Below are 9185 nucleotides of genomic sequence, written 5' to 3' on the forward strand. Positions count from 1 at the left end.
GTATGTTGCGAATGCGGGGGCAGCTGCAGAAAGTTTAAAATGATGAGGGTACCCGGCCACCCGGCAGTGTGGTCCCACAGTACCAGTAGAAACAGCGTCCTCGGCTGTCCCGTCGTTGTTGAGGCCCATGTCTCAAGTCTCACTCCATGCTCCCGGTCCAGACCCAAGTAGCGAACTTCACCGCTCCCCAGAAGCGCTCAGCACGTGGCTCGGAGAATGCTCTGATGCTAAGGGCCGGAGCGGCTAGCAGGCACATCCTACTTGGCTGCCATCTTGACCACTGAGATATACTTTTTGAATTAATAAAAGAAGCGGGAACACAGCAGTAATGTCTGCTATGAAAACGCCAAAAATAAAAATCACTGCACTGGTAGAGAATATGGGAAGATAAAACTATTTTAGCCTGGTGACAAAGTGGGGAGGAGGTGATACAGAAAGAAACAAAATAATTCTTAGGGTCAACCATACCATTTGCAGTGAGGTATCTAGATCGGCAGTGTAAGCCTCCAGGCCATTTCCTACAAAAACAAAATGTATTCCTTCCATGCTAACCTTGCATTCCCATGCTCAGCTATAACTGAAAATGCACTGAACTGCACAGCTTATATATGTCATTTCTGTGGGAAAACAGAGATGTCTATATAGGTAACCAGTCACCAAACATGGAACAGGTAGCTTGCATCAATGAATGTCAAATGATTTAGCAATGTGAATCCTTTATCGCAAGAAACTGTTCAGATCGAGTCCAGAACAGACATAAGGGCAGCTCCAGCTAATAAATCTCAGTCCGGAGATATTCTTAATACGATCTTAGAGGGAATAAGGGAGTTGAAAAATGCACAAGAAAAGGCCCATAGGGAAGTTACAAATCAACAGGATACCATCAACGACAAAATCTTGCAAATAAACCATAGACTGACGCTTGCAGAAAAGAGCATATCGGATTTCGAAGATGCCCAGATAAACTTTGAGTTATTTCGAGCAAAGCATTGCCAGGATATGTCTGAAACTTAGAAAAAGCTAGATGAGTTTGAGAATCGCTCTAGATGGTCAAATGTAAGCTTTATATGTATACTGAAAGGCCATGAGGTGGGACAAGATCCCATAAAATGTATCTCGGGCCTAATCCAGGATCACGTCCTTCCAGGTGATGCACTTAGCAAAGACTGCCATGCGATCATGAGGGCCCCCCGAGTCCCATTTCATCAACAGTAAATGCGAAATATCCACGCACATTTCAGGTTAATTTTGGCGATTTTGAAATAAAGGAATCAATTTTAGCATCAACCATCAAGCTAAAGAGTTTTTAAACACCAGACAAGTTTCGATTTAACATGTTTTCGGACATGTCAGCAAAATGTCCGTGAGAGTTCAAGTCAATGTTATTACACTTTAGGAAACAGGGAATACAGGCGGCCATGGTGCAACAATCAAAATTAAAAGTGCTGGTAAGGGGACACTTCCATATCTTGAATTTGATCCAACAGGTGAAGTAACTTTAGCAGCAGCCAAATCATGACAGGTAACTGATGGCATGGAAATATAGGGAAGCAGGATTTTATTATTAACAAATATTCCATCTCAGAGTCTAAAGAAAAGTGATTAAATCCATAGTGTTTTTATTCTTTTTGGCTAAGCAGCGGGTAACACCAGAGAGTAGACCGCTAGTGCCACACCAAGGCACAAAAGAAAATAAACAATGAGTGGGAGGGGAGTTAGGCTGACAATCCCCTCTACCGGAAAGGGGTGTTTTCCAAGCGAGCACTGGGGTTCCTGAGGCTGGGTGCGCAGGGTTGAGAGGGGTGCCCTTTGGCAAAAAGAAAAAAGAGCAGAATATATTGAATAGAAACAGTACCAGTAATAAATAGGACAAGCTTAACTATGTTTTTGAATAGTGGAGTCGAACTAAGGCAAATTCTTCTTGGTATGGGGGTCAAATGGGGATTTGAAAGGAACCCACATGATGTCTTCTCTTAAAAGGTTGGAGTTTGAGATTCTCACGGGCATTGTCAATGGTATAACCAACAAACGTAAATATGGTAGCCTAATGAGGCGGCTCTCATCTTTTTCGCCTGTAGTTATTTTCTTACAAGAGACCGACCTCAAGAGCAATATCCAAAAGATGTCTATTACTCATAAATATTCATATGTATTTTTTGCGGTCGCACAGGCGGCGGTAAGAGGAGTCGCAATATTTTTAGGACGAGGCATTGATTGGTAGGTACGAGGGTTGATCCCTGATCCTCAAGGAAGACGGTTGTGGGTAAAAGCAGAGGTCAATGGGAGGGGCCTAAATTTAATCAACTACGATGGCATTATCAGTGATGCTATTGACTGTCTTTCCCAGAACTACGATATTGCCTTGGGGGCCGAAGGACCATTGATTTGTGGAGGTGATTTCAGCTTCATTCAAGATTTGTCCAAGGATATATCAAATAGGACAAGAACAAGTAAAAACCTAGAACTACGGAATTACAGAAGTGTTTAAGTCTAGCTATCACCTGATAGGTCCCTGGATAGAAGGTCACCCAGATTTTACACATTACACTTTTTTCTCACTGTGTTTTAAAACTGCCTTAAATCATTAAGTAGGGGTGGACCAATACTTGGGCCAATGCTTTCTTGGACTAATCTTTGGTCTCTGTAGTAATAGATCCTGGCTAAATTATCAGGGATAGGCCTAGGTGGCAGCTAGATAGCGCTTTGTTGTCAAATCCCCAGTGGGTAGCAGGGTCCAAGAGTTTTTTCCATCAATAGTAAAACGGCCTCATTGTTTGCAATATGGGAGGCCTTTAAAGCAACATTAAGAGGAAAGATCATTGCTTTTAAAGCATATCAAACAAAAGGACGTACCCAGCAGATAATGGGCCTAAAGGCAGCATTAAGCAATGCCAGAAAAGTGAGGGAGCATAACAATGGAATAGAGCTAGATTGAGGGCTATTAGCTGCACCAAGTCAGAACCTCAGAGAGTTTCACATGCTCAATGAGATTAATAAGTCTAACATCTATAAGCAACAAATGTACGAATGTAGGAAAGTTTTTAGCCTGGTCGACTAGAATAAAGAATGAAAAGGCAATATTAAAATCTGTAGAGAATCCCCTCACTGGAAAAATAGTATCTAAGCAGATGCCAACACAGCGGCAAGCAACCTCCACCAATGGATCGCCAACTGCACCAACTCTCCCACCCCCTCGAGAACACCACGGGGCGACACAACAAAAAATCCAACTGGTTCACCACAACTCTCCAAGAATCCAAGCGCTTCTGCCAATGACTGGGAAAGACATGGAGAAATAGCAAAACCCAGGAAGCATACTCCACCTAAAAAACAGCCATAACAGCACACCACCTACTCATCAAATCCACAAAGAAGAATTTCCTCCAAGACAGAATCCTCTCCAACCCCCACAACTCCAAACAACTGTACGCGAAACCCAACAGCATAACAACTGATGTCCCTCCCTCCCAAGACCTCTGCAACAGACCCAGGTCCTTCTTTCACCTCAAGATCAAGATGCTCTATGACAACTTTGACAACCAAGATCCATGCACCAACACAACCCCCACCCCTAACAATGCCACCCAACAGACCCTTTTACCCTGGACCCCTCTCATGACAGAAGACATCCAAAGACCATAAAGAGCATATTCTCCAGAACCCCAACGGACCTCTGCCAACCACACATCTTCCACAGGGCCACCACTGCCATCGCGTCAGAGCAACATCAAACTATCAACTGCTCCCTTGAGACAGCCACATTCCCCGACAACTGGAAGCACGCCAAAGTCAACCCCCTCGTAAAAAAGCCCTCCACAGACCCGACGGACCTCAAGAACTTCAGGACCATCTCACTGCTTCCATTGCAACTAAAGTCATCGAAATTGCCACCAACACCCAGCTAGCACACTTCATGGAAACCAAAAACATCCTAGACACTTCTCAGGCACAACACAGAGAATATGACTCTCAAAACCGACAGAGATCAGGTGCGGAGTACCCCAAGGATTCTCCCTCAGCCCCACATTCTTCAAAATCTACATGGCCCCCCTCGCAACCATCATCAGAAACCACAGGCTCTACATCGTCTCCTACACCGATGTCACCAAGGTCATCGTCTTCCTCACCAAGGAACCCAAAATCACCATGCACATTTCCCAAGAAGGGATGAAAGACATCGCCACCTGGATGAAGAACAGCAGCCTGAAACTCAACTGGGAGAAAGCAGAAGTACTCATCCTCGGCTCCACCCTTACTGCATGGGATGACACCTGGTGGCTGATAACATGCAACAACAATAGTAAGTACAACGCACACAGGAATGCACAATAGAATAAGTGCAGTGAGTTGCTGGTGAACTCCACAGACTGCCAGTCCAGTAGAGAAGAAACAAAACTGGCCCCTACCACACCCTGCCCCACTCATACCATCAAATAACCAAAAGAAGCAGAGGTGAAGTAAAATGAGGACCTGAAAGTCAAGGTGGCGCCGAAGACTAGGAGGAAGTACCTGGGTGTGCCTCACCAGATTGAAAAGTCATAGGAGTAGTAGACAGGTAGTTGTTCAATTGTCGGCAAGGGTGGAAATGGGACAGTCTCCCTTGGAAGTGAGCCTGGACCGTCAAAAGCCAACCCAGCTCAACGCAGAACTTCTGAGATTGGGACCATGGCCTCCCCCCCCCCCCACCATGGTGGGGCAGCGCCTGAGACCGCTCCAGTGGGTCTTCAGATCGGAGCAGTTCGGGAATGGCCGTTGCCGCAGCAGTCGCAGTTTCATCGCCCATTCCCAGGCCTGATCCAGCGTGTCAAAGAAAAGAGTTTTCGATTGAAAGATGACTTTGAGGCAGGCTGGGAAGAGCAGCATGTAGCGCAAGTTAAGTGCACAGAGCTTTTGTTTCACCTTGGCAGATGAGCGTGGTCGCTGCTGCACCACTGTGGTGTAATCAGGAGAAATAAGCACTTTAGAGTAAGAGAACTGCTACTCCGGTCGAGAGACGGGCCTCCTGTAGGATCACGGCCGATCCTTAAAGTTAAGAAGATGCAGGATCACAAGTCGATGGGAGCTCCAGATGAAGCCTTTGGCACCATCGAGTGGTGTGCTCTCTCTACGACAAGGAAAGTGGACAGCTTGCCCTCAGGAACCCAATGTTTTTAAACCAGTCCTTCAGTGCCCCGGCTAGGCCCCGCTGCTCCATGGACTCCAGGAGAACAATGAGTCGGAGGTTGTTACTCCGTGATCTATTTTCAGCATCTTCCACTTTATAAATTAGTGTTGACACCGAGGTGGAAAATTTAGAAACCTGGCTATTAAGGGAGGCGATCTCATCCTCTGCAGTGGACACCCATGTCTCAATTTTAGTCATTCTGTCCACCACATTGCGTAGATCTTGGCACAGCAGGGAGAGACCCACGTGAAGGCCATCAACCTTAGTTTCAGCGGAGTCCCTAAGGTCTTGTATGGCCCTAAGAATCACCTCCAGGTCCGCTGTTTCCTGCTGGGGTGGAGTGGACACTCTGGCCGACGGGCCCTCCACATCCTCCCGGTACTCTGATGGTGGGACTATGAATTGGTCCATCTTGGTCTGGACCGGGGTCAGAAGAGGAATCTTCCCAAGACATATCCTAACAGGACCAGGAGCCCACTAGTGAAGGAAATGGCCCGATTAGGGTCACCCGGGTCACTCAGGACCACCTCTCAGCCTTCCATACCAAATGAAGAGTCGGTCAGGTGGTATAGAGAATACAAACCATTAACAGTTTATTCAGATACACTCAGAGCGGAGCCCTGTCTGCCAAGTCGCTAGGCGTACTGCAGAGGGACTGACATCAGCAAGCATAACAATACGAATCACTGACAGAATATCGACCTACAGAAACATCGACGCTGGAATATCGAAGGTAAGTATAACGACATCCTATCTGCAACAAGGTAAGTACAAAAATATCAAAACTAAATATCGATGTTAAAAATATCGTCGTTAAAAAATTAGTTTTTTTTCAGTTAAAAATAAATGTGTAAAATAAAGGATATAATACTAATAAATAAAATAAACATAGTTAAAAATATGTATTAATGTTTAAAATTAATAAATGATACATATATAATAATAAAACATTAATTAAACATATACATAAACTATATAATATATACTTACTTAATAATAACTTTTAATAATTATTTTAATTACTTATAAATTATTTATAAATACTATAAATTACAAATAAATTACAAATGCATCTACACACATAAAATAATAACAAATAAAAAGTATAATTATTTAATAAATTAAAAAATTAAATATACCTTCAAAATATTCAAAATTAACTAAATACTACATTATCTAAAATAATACAAAAATATTAAATAAAAAATGAATAAAACTACTATTTAAAGTCCAAAAAACTACAGTAATTAAAATATTGGATAGCATAGAAAGTAAAATTACTATATAGTGTAGGGGTAAAAATTACTATTCCCACTCCAGTGAGTGCAACAGTAGGGAAAGCGTTGGATAGCGGGTGGGTAAAAATTACTATTCCAACTCCAGAGTGTGAAACAGTAGGGAAAGCGTTGGATAACGTAGCAGTAAAAATTACTATTCCCACTCCAGAAAGTGCAACAGTAGGGAAAGCGTTGGATAGCGGATGGGTCAAAATTACTGTTCCCACTCCAGTGAGTGGAACAGTAGGGAAAGCGTTTGATAGCATAGGGGTAAAAATTACTATTCCAGCGCCAGAGAGTGCAACAGTGTAGTGTAGTTCCTATTATCCCAATAGGCTCTGCGCATTGGAATAATATCTTCAATAGTATAGACGTAGGACTGTGGTTAACTAGGTCTTCTACTGACGATATTAGACTTAAAGTTATGTGTGCCAGCTAGCTCAGAGTTCACTAGAAACTTTCTCGAATAGGCAAGGAGGAGTTTAACCTCCCTGGATAGACAAGAAGGGATTTAGTTTCTGACAACCATAGAACATGACAACTTTGCTCTCCCCTAATCAAGAGTATATCTCTAGAGTCGTGTGAAAACAAAAGACAACTATTTTACTCAGTCAGTACGTGCATTCTTAGTTTCACCAGTTTGTAGAGAAATAAGAGATGGGCGTGGTTCAATAAAAAGATGTTATTTATTGATCAGTCTCTTTTCTCAAACAAGAGAAATGAATCGCTAGTATTGCAATACTTATAGTTAAGTAAAGTGCATACAGTAAAAGCAGAATTATAAAATAATACTGTAAAAGCATTTATATGGTTTCTTAGCCATATGATACTTTAAAATGGATAAAAGATATACATACATATATACATTGACTAATCGTACTCAACTGGTGCTTCTAACTACGCCTACCCCGGTGTACCTGACCTAAGCCTAATACTTGGGAGGGAGTAAGTAAGAAGCAGTTTAAGTTAAGTTTGTTTTGCCAAGAATCTGACTCAAGAATTCTCTGTAAGGGGTTAGTCAGTTCAGTACCTGGGATTTAGAAGGCTGGAGGGTTGGTATCTCTGTCTCAGGACTCGATATCCCAGTTACCCGCGAGGGCGGCTGGAAATGCCGGAGGCTGGATTTCTCGGCAAGAGAAAAGGCAGCGTCTCTCTCTCAGCGCGTCAAAAGGGAGGGGCAGCGTCCGTGTGCTTTTCTGCATCAGCTGGGCTCTCCGGCAAGTAGTGCTGCTCCAAGCTCGTCACCACCGTGTCTTAGCTTAGGGCTGCGTCAGTATATTTATACCTGAAAGGTGCCGTGTTTGACGTAAGGATGGACATAAGACGTCAGCAAGAATGTCATAAGGACTGGTCGTTCTTACATTCTTTGCAGGAGTTCTCGAGTGAAATCAAAACAATAACTGCGGGGGATTTCCCAGGTCTGTTGGAGGTTTGATTTGTTTTGAGAACTCTGTGTGCTTTCTAGGGGGCTGAAGGGATAGTGCTTGCTTAATGTGACAGCATGCGCTATGACCTAATCCGAAAACGGGTTTCTGTGCCGGTGTATGGACATTAATGAATTAATAACCGGACAAGGGTCAGAAATAAGAGTATCAATATAGGTACCTAGATAAACACACTACACCCACTCCACGATTTTATGTACATATTTACTAGCCTAAGCAATAATAAACATAACTAACAGTGCATGTGTATACCGAACCACCCCAAAAAACTTTTTTTTTTTTTTTAAAATGGCGTATGCAAAATGCACGAAATGAGTATAGGTACTGTATACAGTCAAGCAGTATAATCATTCAAAAGGAGATGCACATTTTATATTGGCATGAATGATTTGCGAAATTACACATGAAATGGCTCTTGATACAGAAAAAAAAATTGCGAGACCATCTCATCACATATAAACACAATTAATTGCATATAAACTAGAGGTTGAGGTAATGTAACGTCTCTAGTATCCCTAAGAATAGAAGTTCTGTTCTCTAAGAATAGTTTTACTTTAAGCAGAAGATAAGTGCCAAAAAATGTAAATATTTTGGAATTGGAAAAAAGTTTTCGCTATTCAGGGGAGAAGAGAAAAAATAGTTCACAGTCACTTTGTTTTCAAAAGACTGAAGGCCAAATTCAGAGTTCAGGGAACGCCGTGTGCAAGTTTGTTTAAAATCATTCTCTCTGTTCCGGTGAAAACATCATTTCAGACAGATTCTCGAAAAAACAGTCTACAGCTTCTGGTGAGGGTTCGACTAGGTTAGAAAATGTCGATACCATGCAGTCATGCGCATGATTGCTTTCACTGATGGTTTGATCAGAACTGCTTACAGAAGGTCGTACCTGGTCGATGCTGCTTTCATCTTGTACTTCACTACCCTTCAATCGTAGTGGTGAAGTCTCCACGAATGCCGTCATCAGGATAGGTAGCCGCTGGGGACAGCACAATGCATGAGCCTTTACTGGACCCAACAAAGTATCTGCATCCAATGGTACGTCTGATTGTAGTGTAAGACAGGTGTCCAACACGCATTCATCGCCGCATAGCATGCACCTTAATACAGGCATGACACAATTCTGCCAGATGGGTCTGAATGAAAGAAACCAGGTCATATTCAGATCTCGTAGCCGGGCTAAGCCAAGGACTTTAGTTATGCGGTCCCGGTAGCGGATAGCTAGGATCATTTCTTCCATTGTTGCTGGAGTCTTGTCTGTGACATGGCTTGCCATAACGAAGCAAGAGTAGCAAGAATAAA

Source organism: Lissotriton helveticus, chromosome 4_1 (assembly GCF_964261635.1).
Source record: "Lissotriton helveticus chromosome 4_1, aLisHel1.1, whole genome shotgun sequence".
Taxonomy (NCBI): Eukaryota; Metazoa; Chordata; class Amphibia; order Caudata; family Salamandridae; genus Lissotriton; species Lissotriton helveticus.